This window comes from Serinus canaria, chromosome 1 (genome assembly GCF_022539315.1).
Source record: "Serinus canaria isolate serCan28SL12 chromosome 1, serCan2020, whole genome shotgun sequence".
NCBI lineage: Eukaryota > Metazoa > Chordata > Aves > Passeriformes > Fringillidae > Serinus > Serinus canaria.
Window position 1 is genome coordinate 91896520 of NC_066313.1, and position 20016 is coordinate 91916535.

Genomic DNA, 20016 nt, shown 5'->3' on the forward strand with positions numbered 1-20016 from the left:
AAAAATATAGTCCTATGTTTTCAAGAGCTAGGGATGTAATAGACAAAAAATATTGAATATAAGAAGATTAAGTTCTTTTGTTCAGTTGTCTTTTTTCCTTCAGGATTGGGCACCACATTGTTACCACTGTCCAAGTCCCATCCTGTGTCTTCTCCTGGTGGATTAGAGATCATGGAAAAAGGCAGTACAGTATTTCTGTGTCTAAAATACTAGTGTGAACAGAACTATTTTTTTCATTTCTGGTGGAGTATGTTTTTAAAGAGAATTATGTTTCAGCTACAGTGCCATTTCTCAGAACTGCCAACTGTCTAAATGTATGACTTAGACTTTTTGTGATAGTTTTATCTTGTGATTCCCTGTTGCAGGGATTTATTGACTAACATAAATTCTGTTATGTAATTGCCCTGCTACTAAAACACACTACATCAGTCTCTGCCTTTCTTGTTGGAGCTGTTCCACTTTAAATAAATAAATATTCACTGGGCCAGAACAAATGAGTGATTGCCTCTATACACCAGTGATTAAGACACTTGCTTGGGAAATATGAGTCAGATTGAAGCTATGGCTCCAAATGTTAATTATACAAAGTAGAACTGCTCTGACTTGTCCTTTAATTTTTAGCAGTTTACATGGATTTCATGTCACGTACAGGTACTTGAATCCCAGTTCTATATCAGACTAATAAGAAATAACTAGACACTGTGTGGCTTGTACAGTCTGGACAACTGGGTGTGCTGAGAGAGGAGGAGTTGTCAGTATTTTTCTGCTACCTTAATAAAAGCACTAAATGTGTTCCAGAAAATTCTAAATTATATAGAAGCATAATGAAATTAAATCTTTCATTGAACTGCATTTGATTTTTCTTCCTAGGAACTATATGTTTATTTAAAAGGTTGTAGTTAATACCACATTGGAAAAAAATATTTTAACTACGAGAATGTAATTTGAGTCCCTTATTCATTATTGTGTGAATGTATGTAAAGTGGATGTAAGCTTGTTGCAAAAAATTCTCTACCCATAGCCTGTCAAGTAAACTGCTTTCCATCACTACAAAAATGGGCACAAAAGTAACAGGTTTTTTTCACCAATTTGTTTTTGGGGGGGTGAGGGAGCGGGGCAGAGGGAATATTTAGATGAAAATAATCTGCCTTAAAGATGATTTCAGATGTGTATAAAATAAATATTTACCTGAGAATATTTTCTAACTGAGTGGTCAATACAAGCAAAAAAGAGTATCTAGTGTTCAATTTATATGACCCATTTTAGGCCTGAATATGAAGGTAAGATAAATCAAAGCCTAAAAGTGGCTATTTCTTTTCATTTGTTATAAACCTGATCTAGATGACCAATTTAGGGTATGCCTGTGTTGTAAATTGCAGTTAAGATGAACCAAAACCCTCTTTTCTTTGCAAAAAACTGTACAGAAAAATTTATTTTTCCTTACTCCCATTTGGTTTCAGTAGTTTCAGAGTTGTTTTTTTAACATGTTTAAGTGATTCCACCTGTTTTTGTGCAAAGTTTCATATTCAGTACACTGAAGTATATCATTGTTACTGCTATTTAATTGCATATGCCTACCTTATTTTGGGAAGCAGGGTCTATGATAATTTTATCTACTGTTATATTTAAGTAATATAATAGTCAAGGGTTATTGGGAAATAATTACCATTTCAAAGTATGCAATTTCTAGGTATGTTTCTCTTTAATACGACTTATCTACATTTTATTTTTAAAAAATATTTAAAATAGTCAATATTTTTAAGGTTTCTGTTTCATTATCCAAAGGTTAATATTTTAAATTCTAGCAGGAAAAGTATTACTTATATGTAAGATGAAGATGTGTTCAGTAATACAGAATTAAAAAACCTAAGCCTCTGCACAGAAAAATATCTGCTTTTAGAGACAGCTGCTTGTTGGATTCATAGGCAATTAGTTTGTAAACTATTACACTTTTTTTGAGCCTCAGAAACCAGAGTCTTCTACTTGCCATTCTCATACTTTAGAAAACCAGTTTCCAAATACATCCTGCATGCTTACTGCACCTGATTTGAATGATTCCTTAATAATCTACAGATTCCTAATTTCATTGTAGTTGTTGAGATATACTGTGATATGATCTTTTTAGAAAGTGAATTGCTTTTATATAGCTCTTTTTGATTTCCATACAGTGGTTACTGTTTGACAAGTAAACAGGACATCTACATATCAGCAGCATGAAAACATCCTGACACACACTTGGAAAAAAGACAGTTTTCACTAAGTTCAAACAGCTGTCTACATAGTGCTTCAACATCTCAAAAAAAAATTAAATAGGTAAAAAGAAGCAATTAAAGTAAACATAGGACTTTGATAAGAGCATTCCAGTGAGGGCAACTTTTTCTAGACATCTTATATTGTACTTTCTCTAATTTTTAAGATGTTTGGAACAGACTAATCAAGCAATGGCTGTTTAACTGATAATATTATTATTGTATGATTATTGTAGAGTAGAAATATTTCAAGAAAAGAAATTTATCAATTTATCCAATAGTCCATGAAGAGGCAACAATTTTTTCCTCATTGTGTAAAATGCTTGTTACTCTGCCCCAAAACTTGGTATGACATGCAAATATTAGAGGCAGGTAAGATACATTTGCCTGTAGCAATTTACTGTACTCAAACTAGTAGTATTTCAAATTAAATACCAGTAGTTACTGGTTACTTAGGTAAATAATGTATAAATCAGTGACAATTATAAATATAAATTACCCTGGAAACATGAAGAACTCGACACAAAAAAAAAAATAGTAATTGATTAAGCAATCATCTCTCAATGTACCCTAGATGATACTGTCATTGTGTATCTAACATATGTAAATAAAGCCTATATTATTTTAAAATATTTTGCCTTTTTCATCTATTTTATAGCAAGTTACTTTGCACTATCAGTACTTCCTCCAAATAATTTTTTTGCTCATACTAGACTTTGTTATGAATAGGTGTAGTGTCCATCACTCTGTTCTAATACTGGCAAGAACTTAAAAATCTAAATTACCAAAGAGATAAATTAACTAAAATTAATACATTTTATGTTATTTTGTGGTTACTTTCTAAAATTATTGTTTAAATATGAGTCTTTGTGAAACAAACTTTTAAATTTACTAATGAAAGTAAGATTACAAAAAACATCTATGCCACTGATGCTCTAGTTTTAATGCCTTTTTATATACCCAGTGACTTATTCAATCAACCACCCCCTAATAAAAATGACAGCTTTACCTCCAATATGTTCAGAACCTACTTTATGTCTATACTTTTAAGATCCATGTGATATGAATTAAGATCTTGCATAATGAATCAGGTCAAAGATAGGAATTATGTTAGTTTTAGTTCACCATATGGAGCACATAGGAAATATGAAAAAAACCAGATCAGGACACTGCATGCAAAGTAACTCTCTGATGTCTATTTGTACAACTGTACAAATTATTTTACAAGAGAGATCACGTGTGGTGCAGCTGTATGGTAATGCAATAGTCTCCTTTTCCCAAGGATTTTAGTGAGCAATTTTCTGCATTTCAGTGTGGTATATAAATATGTCAGCTTGCTGTCAGTATCTCTGACACAGCAGCAGAACAGAGGGAGACCAGAAGGAAACTTAGACACTTGATTTACTTTATTGCTGCAACCTGAAGCACTTTTGGTCTCAGGAAAAAAAAAAAAAAAGTGTAAGGGTAGGAGAGAAGCACCAAGAGTGCAAAAGCTATCAAGTATCTGACATGGTCCTGTAAGCTAGCTCTCTGTGCATGAGACTTCATAGGCTACACACAGTGAGAACTGCTTATAGCATGTTGAGGAAGTGGAAGGCATTTATGTTCTAGAGCCTTATTTCACATACATGTATGTGTATATATGCATTGATTTATTTGCATTCTTATTTGGGTATAATTTTATGGATTCTATATCTATTAAAGCTAATGCTCTACTTGAACCAGATAACCTATCTGAATTTTCTAATTTCCCAAGGTATTAGAGTCCTGGAATTTGAAAAATGATTTCAAGTAGGCAACATTTAAAATTAGTATTTTCCTTGTGCACTCAGATGCCTAGTCAGTAGCTAGTATGATTTGACTGAGAGACAAAAAAGAAAGAGTAGATAATTTATTTTCAAATATGCTAGATTTTCTGTTTATAAAATGACAGAAATAAATTCTTTAGACTGTCTTGTAATTAAATTCAAAACTTTTTCAATCTGCTACTAGATATTCTTATTACAGGAGACATTGTCTTTCCAGTATTTAATATCAAACAAAAAACCACTGGAGCCAAGTGACTTCCTAGTTAGTGGTGCTGCCATCAGAATTACAGAGGAATCAGCATTTTAGCCTATAAGCCAGTTACACATTGCATTTAGCCAGTAACTTTAACAGCTGATTGACAGAAAACAGTTGTTGCTGCACCAGGCTAATCCTCTCACTCAGAATTTAAGAGTGTTATCCTGAATTATACTGACACAAAGACTTTTAAAAGTGATGTAATTCCCCCTGAAGGGTCAAGGCAACAGATTTTTTGTTTGTTTTTTTTTGGAAAATGATGAAATTAGACATATTTTTGAAACTCAGCTAGGAAACTATGGACTTAATTGATATTAAAACACATCATTGACAAAAATTAGATTAAAGAATTTCTTGGACCCCCCCTAATAGGCTGGGGAGCGAGTTCTGTGTTTATTTGCAGGAGTTTCATGAGCATTGGGGTTGTCTTTGGGTTATTTGCTTTTCTTTACCAATTTTGCAAAATTGAAGAGGAAGCCTAAAAGGTTATATTCTTTACTGCTGATGCTTACTTTTGTGTGGTGGTGATATCTATAAAAAAAAAAGTAATTTAAAAATAGGTATCTAACTTTATTTCAGCACCCCTCCTCCTTCCTGCACTAATCCTTGTTCCATGAAACCATTTTAAAGATTCTTAACATCTACCTTTTCTAAGCAAGAAAAAAAAAGGCAAAGAAAATCCCTGCCAGAATAAAAAAAAAGGCTTGACATGTTTTTCAGCATGGAACAGTCTCTTCTTGAGCAGAGCAGAGATGCTTGTTTGAGGCCTGAAACTGACAATATTGTCTGGATGGGTGACAGGTATCTAATCTCATCAATTCCCTACTAGAAATAGGTGCATTACACCTCAGGATTTCTAATGTGCTACAGGGCTCTGTAATCCGCAAGAGCTGCAGAAACAGCAACTTGTATCTGTCATATGGCTGGGACTCCCTGTCTCTCAAGCCAGAATCTACCTTTCTAAATGTCAGCCATACAGTTCTTTCTCTGAGGCTGTCCAAAATGGTACCACCACCTGGCCCTCTTGCTAAACTGGTTAAAAAAAGCCTACAAACTGCCACTTCACCAACTTGTCCAATTTCACTCATATCTAGACACCATCTCCCTGGTGAATATGTCTGCTTCAGAAAAGCATTGCAGCAGCTACTGCTAAGAGTCATAAAAATAGTTGGTTTGTAGATGTTAAATTTTTCCAGGTAAGAACAAAATCATATCTAGAGAAGAGAAAAATGCAGCAGTGTCTGCAGAATAAAAAGATCTCACTTTGTACTCAAAAAGTCTATGGTTTGCAAACACTGAAGTGTTCTGAGGGCAGACTGAGGAAGAAACTGATGTTTTCTGTCTTATCTTTACTAGTCATCTGCTGTCAGTCACTGTCAGAGCCAAGACAATGAATTGCATGGTCTTTTTGTTCTCTTTTGTATGGACATTTTTTTTCTAGTCTTGAGGAGAAAGAAGCAGAGCTGTGAAAGGCCCTTCCAGAAAATTTATTGCATTTGGGAATCCAAATCCAACCTGACAAGTTAAGATCAAGGTCACAACTTAAAGGCTTGAAAGCTTGCCTTAATATCTTTCTAAGAATTTAACAGATAGTTAAAATAGTAATTAAAAGAACTAATAATTACTTCTGTAAACAACACTTAAAACAGCTTTAAAGGAATTTTTCCTGGATTATTGACAGTTAAATTTAAAACAAGTGAGTTAGGTATCTCAACATCCGTAGTGCTAGTGTGCAGACCTATGGAATGATTTCATCCACATAAGTGTGGGATGTCCTAGATTATCCCACAGGGCTTTCAGGTGCTGCTTTCTGGAGATTAGGTCTTGTCTCTGCTTTTTTTTTCATTTATCCTAGATCTATGTGGATATCTCAGTCTAGCAACATTTGAAGTGATGCTGCACACCAAAATTCTAGGAAAATGCTTTAATATTGCAATCAAAATGTGAATAAAGTTGGGAGAATTATGCAGGCAGTCACTACTTTTTTATTGATATGAATAGACCTCAAGTTTATTAGTTGCGTATAGGTCTTAATTGACCTTCTGACTCTCTGATTTATATATATTTTGAGAATTTAAAATGACTGGTTTATCTGAAGACTCCTGAGTCTACAAGACAAAGCTGAAAACCTATGGTGGTCTTGGAAGCATTACTTATTTAAACATGGAAAACTAGTGGTATTTCCAAATTGATAAATTGTTTAAGACACACTTACCAGAGAGGCATGTAGGACAAAGATCTTATTGGAAACATGCACTAGATCAGCACTAAATCATTAAAACAATTTGATCATTTAGAAATAAAATTTGAAGTGAGATGCTATTTCCTAAATCTCAGCATTGTTTCTGCTGTGTACATGCTAAAGGAAGCCTATTGACCTCCAGCTGTCAGGCCAGGAAAGTTCTTACATAGACTGTGTCTTTCAGATATGCTAAGGCATTCAGACAGCCCTAGTCACCTGCATTTAAACAGCTGAAGTCCTCTGCTACTAATTTAGCACAAAGAATAATCAAATTTTAGAATTTATATCAATAGAAAACTGAAAAAACATAAAAAGAAAAGATTTGTATTGAGTAGAATATGAAAGCCTGAAAAGTGCATTGCAAGGTAGGAAATTCCACCTTAAATTTTAAATGTAAATGCCTATGAGACAGCTATAAGTAAATTAATATTTAAATAGATTCAGCAAGTAAGTGTACTATTGTTGAACAATTTAAAATCCTTATAGCACATAGATCAAATAATATTGTTTTGTGGCAGTTTTTCCAGTGGAAGAGGCTATCAAATAGAAACAAATGACACAGAAGATGCCTGACAATACTGGGACACATGGAGGAAGGATATACAGTAAGGGAGAAATGAAAAATCTTAAGGAGATAAATAGTTCCAGTGTGGTTTTGTGTGCAGTTTTGACTATTTATTAAAAAAAAAAAAAAAAAAAAAAGCCCCAAATACATCATGGAAATAAATAATGAAGAGATGCTACAATGACCAAAGATCAAGACATTAATTACAGAACAGCTTTATTTTCTTCTCTCTTAGATAATCAGGGAAAAAAGGCAATAGAGAAAATTGAACACTGTAGTCCAAATCTCAGCACAAACTCATTAGCAAATGGATACAAATTGTCAGAGAATAAATTTCATCTGGAAATTAGATGTGTTTTGCCAATGAGGCTGAAGATCCAAAATAATCTGTAGCAGAATGAATGGTAGAAATAAGTTAAATTGTGACAATATCACAAAATCCTGAGTGGAAAAAAAAAATTCTTTGGCCCAATAATAGGATAGACTACTGTCTGGAGATCAGAACTTATGACTAAGATGTCCATCTTAACTCCAAACTACTGTTTATAACATCATTCTGTGCAAAATCTCAGCTGATTAGTGAGGAAATGCAAAGACAAATTTTGAAGAAAATTTCATCTGTAAATATTTGGGCAATGTCTGAAAAGGCATTTAAGGAAAAATTGAAAATAGATTTAGGAACTCTTCTCAACTTTTCAATGTCCTAAAGACCCGCTCACATTTTACTCTATCTCAGTGATGGGAGAAATTTGTTAAGGACAGATCTATTAGTCTGAAAATTAATAGTTAGTTTCTCTTAAATAAAAAACCCCAGAAACTTTTTTCTTTAGGAGAATCGTACACACTTTGTTGTGTATTATGGGAATCTGGATGATCAAACAGCCATTCTGTCACGAGGGTTTCCAATCTCTGTACAGGAAGTGAATCCAAAAAGGACAAGGGAAAGACTTGCCCCTGACTACTTCCAGCTCTCTGGTACCCTTCTGGTACCCTACCAGCTCTGAGGGAAAGAACACTGATTCTAGAAGAAATTATATCAATGGGTGTCTTGCAGCTTTTCAAATGAGGATTGAGAAAAAGTCAGATTAACAGAACAAAGAACAAGAGCTGCAGGGCGTACTGCAGTCCGTATTCTACTTCTCACTGTAAAAACCTTTTAGATTTCACTGGATTCCATATCAAGTCCCAGATCATTATCAGGCATTGCTGTGTAATTCTTCTCTCTATGGGACCTAGGCTTCCTAAAGTATTCAGGGAAAAGAGAGAAAAATAACCAGTTAAACAATTAATTTCTCCTTCTTAAACTGACATGAAGTAATTTCCTACAAAAAAAATTTTATTCATGTTGTTTGTATGAACAAAAATTTCAGAGGATCTGCAGTTTCAGGTAAACTGAAAGGATGGATCTTTCCGCAAAAGAAAAAAAAAAAGAAATAGTTCAAATTTCCTTCTGCCATCTAATTCTGAAGCCATATTTAAAGACTTACAGTTTAGTTCCTATAGGTAGAATATCAACACCTCAAGAGGTCAAAATAAATAGTTTTTCTGGCTTTTATTGTTGTTTTTATAATATAAATAGATTACTAAAACTTATAATACTATATATGTGGTCATTAAGCTTTCAAAATATTGTAAAACCCACAAAACTTGTAGCAGGATTTGAAAATTGCTGCCTGCCATATATTAATTTTTATACACTCACTCTCTAAAGCAACACACAGATCAGAGGTTTTGGCCATATCTATAATGTGTTGACATTTAAGGATGAAAAATTTTCTTTTTCCTTTTATTTAAATAAAGCAGGGAAGATCAAATCAGGAAGAACATATTGGAAGAAAAATAAGAGTAGTATAAAATAACAATGAGTAACTACTGTTGTAGCCAGTGAATCAGTTCTCACTGAATTCAAGGACACTTAAGCAGACAATTTGATCATTTTAGAATGTCCTCACATTTATATGTTGTTATAATGTACAAATTTAAAGGTGCTTTTTCAGAGAATTCTAGTATCATCTTTTTAAGCAACATTTGCTGACTTTAAATGATCCCACTTATAACCCTAAATAAAAATATATAAGTGGTGCTGCAGAAATGAGATCCCAATATACATGTCAGCATGTGTTTTTAAATCCTCTGACTGAAACTCACAATCCTTTTACCAGCTTAGAACACTGATAGTAATTCTATTACCACTGCAATAGCCATCCCTCTCTAATTCTCTAGACACAATTACTGTGCACCATGCAAGATGAATACAAATGAACAGAAGAAAAAACACCATTGAAAAGGGGAAATCAGTGTGGGCTGTAATGTTCCTGCAGGGGATGCTCTTGCACTCTCAAGTTTAGCTGAATGAGCTTCCAGAAGCAGTTGAAAAGGAACAGAAGGGAGAAGGGAGATGTCATTAAAACAAAAATAAAAGAATTAAAAAAATAAACCTTAAACATCAAGCAGTGTTCTGTGTATGATTTTTCTTCTGCCCTTGGTAATTCATACAGATACAATTAAAATTTTAATTAACACTGTTGTCTAGGGTAGGGTTTTTTCATTGTATGTAGCTTTTCACAACTTAAAAGAGAGCTTATATTTAGAAAAAAAAAAAGAGAGCTTATATTTAGAAAAAAAATCCATTCTGTTTCACCTTTTGGTCAGTAAATGTTTTTATTTAAATTTATGCTAAATTATAAGGGAATAAATTTCAAGTGCTTTTTGTTTTTCTTTAATAAAATTCCTGATTTCTGCCACCTTTGCAAAAAAGTATATACACCATACAACAACCTTTAGCAATGGGCATAAAAGAAAATAAGGTGAAAACAAAAAAAACCAGCCTGGTTTAGCCTTGATATTTTTAACATAAAACTAAAGAAGCTGAGGACTACAGCTGCAGTTGACCACTACCTCTGCTGGAAGTATATGGCATGATGACAGCCTATTTTAGTTTCCAAAGAAGAGAATTTAAAGGTGAACAATGCTACCTAATATTTCAGTTTGCAGAAACACAATGCTATGAAGGAGTTGGGTGAAATGATTTTTGATTTTTGATGCTTCTTATTTTGCCTTACTCTTCATATTGCCTTCTTAATGGAAGGCTACCTTCCAATTTTCTTAGCTTTTGTAATGTTTGTAATTCCTTACATTCCACTATGTTTTATACCTGTAAGAACATATATTTTCATGGAGAAGAACTTCCTCTACTTCTATGGAGAATTAAATGAGTTATGTTTTTTGTAATAGCTATATCATTAAAAGTCTTTATTTACTAAAATTAACAGTCACAAGACAGGAATTGGACTGCTCAATTAAGGTACTAAATTGGACTTTTGTGTTTTCATCTCTACTGAGGTAAATGCTCAGACTAGGAGAGAAAAAATATTATTAGAGGTTCTAAAGACAGTTGCCATTTCCATCTCAATCAATGATTTAGGCATTTATTCATATGGGTTGTTTTCCTAAGTGCTTTATTTTACCTCTAGGTTTTATGCTAATATTAAATAGACTCTATCCTGCCCAAACTATCCTAACTAACAAGTAGGTAATATATTTTCTCTAATTGTAAGAGTACAAAATCTATCTAGGGTTCTGCCACAGTTACGCTACAAACTTACATCCCTTCTACCCTCTCATGTTGCACTCAGTTGGATTTTTTATTTATTAATTATTTCTCTTCCATTTGCAAAATAGATAAATAGTGACCCTGTGACAGGGCATATTAAAGCCATCTTCTTGTGAAAGCCTTTTAGACAGCCTTGATGGATAACAGTTTTGCCACTTCTTTTCATGGGAAGGTTCCAGGAAGGAAGGAAGGAAAGAAGGAAGGAAGGAAGGAGCACCTGCTTTGCTGTTGATTACAAAAGCTTCCCACCTGCCATAGGGTTCAGTCTTATTTTATCTAAAAAGTGTTAAGCTATGTTAACAGACTATATGCCTGGGAATGTTAAGACTGCTTGGTTTAGATTTCTCTCAAGACCTTTTCATTGATCTAATTCTTGTCCAAGCTAAACAAGATATGAAGTCATATTTTGTGAATCTGAACTTCTCAAAATAGTGAAATTTGTCTGTTCTCAGAATAAGCTGAAATATTGTCTTCAATTCAAAAACATCTCAAAGATCTATTGGATACTGGAAATGCTTAGTGTCAATATTTTCCATTATGTATTTAGAGGCAATTCACAGTAAAACTAGTAGAAAAAAAGAAGCCAAGCTTCAATTTTTCTGACTTTGTCTTGGTGGTATTTTGTATCAAATTACTCTTTTGCTGTTCTCTGCTCTTTCTCTTTCAAATCAGTTTTCTAATACCCCTACTCCTATTAATTCACTTTTTTAATGCAATAGGTAAAGAAATGTATGTTTGAAATTATTATAATAAATTAAATGTTTCCAAGGAATATAATCTCTTTCCTTTTCATAATACTGTCGCTTTCTGTCAGAAATGTAGCAAAAAACTCTGAATGAAACACTAAAGGAAAGCTAAAAGGAAAGGTAAGTGTCATGGTTTGACTCTGGCACAATGCCAGTGCCGTCATGAAAATATGTTCTCCCTAGTGTCTGCTGTGAGATGTGACCAGAAATAACGCAAAGCAGCTTAGGAATACAGGAAAGAACTTTATTAACTTACAAAATGAAAATGGAACACACAGAACTCAGAATGAAAACTTTCCAAAAACATTCCTCCTCCTCTCACCAATTTCCACCACCACACGAAACAGAAGCTTAGATTCTCAATCCGGTTACCACACCTCAGATAATCAACTCTCAGTTCATCAAGGAGAGAGGAGTCCCTCTTGTGCCATAGGCTTCCCCCTGGGAACACAGTTGAAACCTCTTGTGTTTCCATGTCACACGCGGCACCGTCCGGAGATCATTTTGCCATCGTGACATCTTCCATGCCCAATGCTCTCACCACTGCGCGTGGACCAGAGCTGCTTCTAGGGTTCCCCTTTCAAGGATGTGTTGTCCAGTTCCAAAAAAGCAACAGTCTCTCACTTTTGGGACACCAGTCGCCCCCAAATTCACCCCCTGGGGCCGAGGGGACTCAAGAACAGAGATCTTCTTCACTGAAGATTGAGGGCACCACCACCACCCTCCTCACCCATCATCTCTGTTCACGCACTCCTTCACATCACATCACTGCACTCTCTTGGCTCCAAGCCATTGCTTCCCCCCAAATGCAGTCTCTGTGTTACAGGAAAAAAAGGTTCCGTCCATGGCTATACAAGAAAAATCCAGCCAAAGCCACTCCATCATCTCCTCCCACCTAAGATTCTTCTCAACTTCTGTCATCTTTCACTTGCACAAACTTTCATCACACTTTCCCCATCACACTTTCCCCATTCCTCCTATTTTATCTCTATCTCTCTTCTCATTCAGATCCAGGAGGATCAGTATTTGTAAGGCTTCCATCATCCAAGAAAAAGGTTAACATCTTGGGCTCTGCCTGCCCAGAACTCACCCAAGGCTGCTGGGCACCTTCTCACTGCACCCCCCTTCTCCTTCTCGGCCCGGCTGTGCTGCCCACACACGATATCAAATTTCAAGGCGGCACAAGCACAGGCAGAGGTTCCCTCTCTCTCTTGGATGGGGGGGCTGCCCGATGTCTCTCCTGGTTCCTCCACCCTTCCAACCTGCAGGAGCCTTCACCTCCCTTCTCTGCCCAAGGCCCAGCCTACCTCTGCAGGCTGCATGGCTTCCCCTCCCACACCCAGCTCACAGCCGGGCAGGGGAGCTCTGACCTTTTTCATGGATGGAACCCAAGAGAGCTTCCCCCTGGGAGTTCTCTGCTTTAACCCTCCTGTGTTCTCAGAGGCATATCCATATCCTCAGTGGCCACACCAGGTGCCAATATTCAAATCTGAGCACCTATTGGTCTAACCACCAAACTCCCAAAAAACTCACTTCCTTATCAAACCAGGACAGAAAGATAGGCTGAGGAGGCAGAAACAAAAGAGACCATTGTGTAGTTAAATTTGGGTTAAATTTTTAAAAGCAACTCAGAAGAATTTTGTTTTTTGAAGGTGGTCAGCCAAATTTCTACTTTCTCCTAATTTAGTCTTACCACTGATTTTGAAAAAAGAAGTTATTCATGGTAATCTTCAGTTCTCCTTATTTTGTACTACAGTCTCAGTAAATATGACCTTTTATTCTGTGAGGGAAAAATTTTTTTCTTGATTCTCCAATAAAATTGAATAGTAAATATGTCATTTAATATTACAGCCCAGTAAACTTTAATGAAGTATTTCTATATGGCAATGGAGCAGAAATCTGATGAAATCCTAAAAACAGTCTTTGAGCAAAATTTTACATGCCTTTTTTTTTAAAAATGCAAAACTGAGATTCAAAATATTGACAAAAATTTATTCAAATTCATTGCTATAAAGTTAAAACTATAATCTCTGATCTTGATTTTTTTTTATTTGCTAAGTATTTCTTGGTTTATTTGTACAATGGCAAAAAAAAATTGAAATACACAAGGCAATACTACAAAGGAGCTGCAGTTTATCATTTTACATTTTAGAAGAAAAACGAACCAACATCCTCTTATCAAGCACAGATCTGGGACTTCTTTTATTCTTTCCTACTATTTTGAAATACCCTTTAGCATAATTTAAAGTAACACAGGGAATTATACATTTCTGAATCTGTAGTTAAAACATGGCCTTTCCAAAAAAGATACTGTCTAGAAGTATTGAACAAACCATTTTCCTAATGGCCGTAATCTGTGGACATAGTAATGTTAGCTGTATTCTACTACAACACCTGACAGAGAGGCCAAAATTATGAGTAATATTTTGATTTTCTTTTTTTTTTTTCTAATTACATGATTTTGTTGGAATTCTGAGAAGGAGAGAAAAATGTTAAACTTTATTGTTATATTATTACTGTATATATTGTGTAGTGAGTATAAAAAATTGCTGAAGAATTGTCTTTTAAGTATGAATGAGTCATGACAACACTTCATTTCATAAAGATTTCAGTGAGTTAGGGCATTATTTCCATGCAGGTTACCACAAAGAAAATATCCCTAATAAAAAAAACAAAGTTTATTTATTATCCATTGATCTCATGTATTTTAAGCCACTGTTGTTTCTTTCTCTATTTTGTTTGGTGTTGCCAAGTGCCAAGCCTTTTATCCTTCTATTCTTTTACCGAATGTTCTCATTTGAAAAAAAAGAAACGAAAGAGTGAAAGAAATTAGTGTAGTAAAGTTTTCTGGCCTTTGAGCCAGATCCAGTAAAGAATGGTGGTTCCTAAATGTTTTCTGAAATGGAATCAAGATTCACAACTGAAGTTGTAAGACAGAGGGTGAGTTAGAACCTTTAGAGTAATAAATCAAAACCACTCAAATGGTGCAACACCAGCACTTCCAGTTATTTAGCCAAATATTTTCAAACTCCACTTCCTTTTATAACTTGTTCTTAACAGGTTTGGATGTTCCGTCCAGCAGAAACCCAGAGAATAAAATAACTCCAGGAGTGGCTGCCTGAAAGGATTATAGGGATTTTGTAGGTGTTAATTTTTAGTTTGTTGGGTTTTTTCTTTCTTTTATTTGTTTGTTTGTTTGTAGGATTGTTTGTTTGTTTTTTCCCTACATTTTCTTTTTTTTTTTCTTTTTTTTTTTTCCCCCCTATATTGTCAAGGGCTGAATCTTCTTTTTATAGTTTGAAATCTGGTCACTAGGGTACTCCTCCAGCAGGCAGCAGAAATGTGTTATCATTCCTCAGTACAAGGAGAAGAATGAACTTTGCCTTCCCCCTTCTCTGAAAGTTTTCTGCCAGCAAACTGCCATTCAAAAGGCAGTTCCAGCATCTCCAGCTTCAGTTGGCTTAACTTTCAAGGAAAGAAAAAACAAATACAACAACACAAAAGATTTGGATAAAGTCATTCCAGGTCTCTTTCTACTTTAACAAAGAGGTACCTTGTGCTACCCCTGGAGAAGTAAGTGCAGAGAGTGTATATACAGAATAGAAAGATTCTCAGGCACAATCCTCTTTGGAATTTTCTCTTGGCTGTTTTTCTGACCTAGCGCTCAACATTGTGGCTGTTGAGAGTCTTTGTGTTGGTGACTAAATAATTCCAAGTAGGAGGCTGAAGCATCCAAGGCCCCAGATGGACACTAGAGAACAGCAGAGTCTCCCAGACACCCACATATTTTTATCATGGCATTCTCCAACCTTCTTGCACTCAGCTCTGCTCTTCTGGCTATGGTGTTCCTTTCAAGTATTTTATCCATTCCTAACCAGACTCTTAGAAATTGGTCAGAGGGGAAAATGAAGAAATTACTGTTCTTATTAGAACATCAGTTTCCAGATAATTCTCCCTGAAACTGCACTTAAGCAGGCATAAGGATAAACATAAAAATCTGAACCATTTGATTCTATTTAGTCTCATAACACTGGTAAAAAAGCCTTTCAAGAACCAAAAATCTAAACAGTTTTTGAGTACCGTACCTAAGGTTGTCCACAAGGCTTTTACATATAATAGTTTTTCCCATTTCTTATTAATTAAATACCAAGTCTCATGATGAATTGGTTCTATTTTCCACCTTTCTAAATCTGCTTTTCCCAACTTTCATCTTGAAGAATAAAATTTTTTCAAACAACATTTTTTTTTTGTCAGAAGAGTAGATGACAGATTTTTATATTAACCTGATTTATTCAGTAGGGTGAGGCGAAAGAAAATAATATTCTTTTTACATTATGCAATTATTTCCTTTCTTTTTCCTTTGAATAACCCTCTGGGTAAAATTGTCCAGGGCTGCAAAATGAAATTTGGTCTAAGAATAATTCTCATAATATGTAACCTTTTATTTGTCACCTACAAAATAAGTTATCACATTTAGGAAATAGTATCCTGATTACTTAAAACAGAATGATTCATATATCCTCACAATATCTGTTGGGTTTTGTGGTTTCTTTTTTATTATTATTTTTATTGTAAACATCACAGAATGAAATGTCTTCTTCATTACAGAAATTTTTTACAGAGAATAATGTTTCTGTGAGCATATTATATCATAAAGTTAATAAAAGTAGGCCCTTTAGGTATGAAAATTGCTTAAAAAGTAATTTCAGTTTGAAAAATTAGTTTTTCTAGGGCTTGTTTTGTTTTTTTCTTCTTCTAAATGATGATGAATAGCAACTTTCAAGTGTTTGCAGCTTTTCAGACACGAGAACAGGAATACCCACCTTAATCTGCATTAATTGGGGTTTAAAGGTAAGATGTTTTCAGTCTACAAATCTTCTCATCAGCAAAGGTGGAACACTTGAGTCACCGTTACATATCTGTATTGTATGTGTTTACCTCAGAGCTAATTAGTAACTTCATTTTTTGGCCAAGGAACTGAAATGATACCTTAAAATTAGTTCATTTTATGTCTTGGCAGATGCCTAAGTCTGAATTCTTTAGGGAAACATTTCTCTCTAGTAAGTTAAAAGGGAGTCTAATTAAGATCAAAAGTAGATGTTCATGAGACACGTGATGGCTTAAGTCAAATTATATCAACAAATATCTATAACATTTGTATTGAACAGGGAACTGCATTCTATTCCCAAAGATCAGATAGTTTAAGTCAGATAACTTAAAGTTGAAGCAGTTTAAAAGCCAGCTTGAGAGATTGGCATAAATTCAAGCTGTACTATTAAATGTATTCTAGAGTAAACTACACACTTAAGAGATGGGACCAAAATTTGGAGATTGTTCAGACTAGCTGTAGTGAGTCTATTGATTTAATTAATTGACATTTAATTTGACAATAAGTTATCTTTAGGAAAATTACCATATTTTTAGACAAGTCTTGACTAGCTCTCCTATAGGTTATAGAAAATTATGACTCTGCAATAATCTACTTAAAATCTTGGTAGGCAGCTGAAGGAATGTTTGCACAGCTCACAAAATAGATTTTATATTCTGGTGACTTTGCAAACAGTGCCAGTGTGGCTCACAGCAGAGCAATACCAGATTATTCTTAGTCATGTTCTCCTAGTCTTTTAGGCAATATTTCATGGTGTGTAAATGACAAGGGGTTTTAGATGAGACAGCCATGAGAGCTCAGCTGAGTTAGAGCACTGGTCAGCTAAAGTGAGATAACGTGGAGGACAATGACTGGCTGGTGGAGAAGGAAGTAGTAGGGAGCAATATGCAAGGGAAATATTGCATGGAGCAGGTATGGGCAAAGGCAAGAGAGACTTCCCTGACAACTTGATCTCTCATTTCTCATGCCCTTTTTAACAAAGTGTCTACACATTTTAAGTCATATTTGTAATACCAGCACAGAATTCAAGTGTTCTACATGATTGCAATCATAGGGTAGCAAGGGATAAGGGGTGTCCTTGCTTGCATATCTAATATGTTCAGTCATCATTTCCTTAGGTAGTCTAAAAAAACACCTTTGAGACAATAAAGTGACTTGAGATATGTGCTTTACTCAAGTACTAACCACTAGAGAAAAGTGTTTGACTGTTATAAGAGTCTTCAAGGTGGGACTTTCCATCAGTCTTGAAGATTCCTTCTAGGCAAGTCCCTGCTCTGAATAGACTCATTAATAGATGTCCTTTGAATGCTGGGGGGAAAATCTGTCTGTCCCAGGGACTTCTGAAAGTTGTTACTTCTTCAAACTGAGTAAACTGAGCACAGAATAAATAAATGTAAATAGTCAGGAATGGACACACAGGACAGTCTGTGGCAGTATTTAGGATATATTGATTAGGGTATGAAGTATTTGGGATGTGGTTAAAAGTAGTTTAAGGCAGTCAGCATAAACAGATCATGCATAAGTTGGAGCAGTAAAAGTTGAAATGGCCCAGCTGGTTAAAAGAACTCACCAGAGCAGCAGTTCAGCAAGTCTCGTCACTTAGTCAACATTCTTTCATGTCAATGTGTAATGGAGACTGCTGCCATCACCAGCCAGACAGTGAATGACAACCCTGTTTCAGAGATTTCAATCACCACAAATGCTACCTTTTGTAAAACACACAAGAAATCAGTGTTATAACACTCAAGCCATGTCTTGCTGTGCAACACCACCTCATTCTTGTACGTGGATTCAAAAGCTTTGGCCCCACCCCTGCAGTGAGTGAGAGCTGCCATAGCTTCACAGATGGTAAATGATTCTAGGACGTCCATGGAACAATTTGCCTCAAAAAACTGTTGTTTTCCTGGCATGCAAACTCCACCCCTAATTTTGCTTACAGCACTGTATCCTTTACTAATGTCTACAACTTCCAGTCTTTGTCCATCACACTATCATGCCTTTACCACAAACCCAGCATGTACTGGATACTTTGGTTGAAATTATGCCAAATTCATGTATCAAAGCTTCTCATAAAAGATTTTGCATTCTTCAGTTGTCTCCCCTGAATTCGTTTTCAAACTAATACTGCATCCTAATTACATTGCAGTTTGACCCTAGATTATGAAGACAAAGCCAAAATGTACTTTAGCCCATATAACACACATTGGAAGCATTCCTAAAATTCCCATTACAAAATATAAATAGAGACATGCTGTTTAGTCAGCTTTTACTGTTTGAGAATCACAGAATTTGAATGAACATTCACTGGCAGGAATTGCATTTGGTGTTGTTTGTCTGTGGCAACCCTTCACATTGTTTTTATGGAGCGGGCACCTAATCTGCTTAGCCTGATCCAGACTGTAAATTTGCTTCTTGATTGAATTCTGGGTTTAGTGCTGATGATACTCTGGGATCATGAACATCATAATGTAGCTGCCAAGAACTGATGGGCTACATGGAGATATGAGAACAGTGAGGACAAGCAAAGATATGCAAATTAGTGATGTAATACCCCAAGAAACAGAGAGGGGAAATAAGCTTTCATGAAAGAATGATTCAAATCTAGAGCACTTAAGGTTCAGAAGTGACTGCTGTGTTGACCCATTCTTCTACTGTTTTATTTGAATTCAGGCAATTCATGGTATGTGCTGGTTACAGGAAAGGATTTTTGAGTCCAGAGAGACAAATAACTGTTTCACATAATCATATTTTCAATTGCAGCTGGTATCTAAGGTGAATCAAAGAGAAATTAGAAAAGCTGATACTTCCCTTCTTCCCACTTCAATATGTGTGAAGACCCTGTTTAAAAAATACAAAATACTTCAATCCTGCTGACACAAAATAAATTCAAAAGTGGTGAATGATTCCTGTGTAAATTTTTATTTTCTGTTTTTCTCATTTTTGTGTGGAATTTCTCGCAACTTCAATTTTATTAGATTAACTAACACTTTTAGATAAATTATTAAATTATTCAAATTTAGGCTGGTCCTTGATGTGGAAGAAATAGCAAGTGACACTTTTCCAAAGTTTTTCATTAATCCAACTAGTCCACAAGACATGTTTTATTCATCAGCTAACATACATATGTTACTACTGAATGTATCTATTCCGCTATAGTGAAGACAATAAAACAAAAGAAATTATGGGTTTGAGTTCCTGAAAGCAGTAGATTACTGTTTCTTAATCTCAAGGATGAAGGGATCCTTGTGATTTCCTAACATGAAGGTGGGAACCAATGCCAAGTGTTGCAGCACTGCAGTAATTTCAGAGCAAACAGAACAAATAAGCAATCATCCAATTCCTAGAGAGATCAAATGTTAGAGAAAAGTCCTCATAAAAGTCCATCTCCAGCTTTCTTGTAGGCCCCTTCAGGTACTGGAAGGTGCTGTAAATTCTTCCTAGCTTTCCTAGCCTGTCTGAATAACCCTGTCTCTCTCAGCCTGACTTTACAGAGGAGGTGTTCCAGCCCTCTGATCTTCTTCATGGCCCTCCTCTGCACTCACTCCAGCAGGTCCCTGTCCTTCCCACTTTGGGAGCCTCAGAGGTGAACACAGTACTCCTGCTGGGGTCTCTCAGGAGTGGAGAGATACAACCTCTTGGCTTGCTGCCT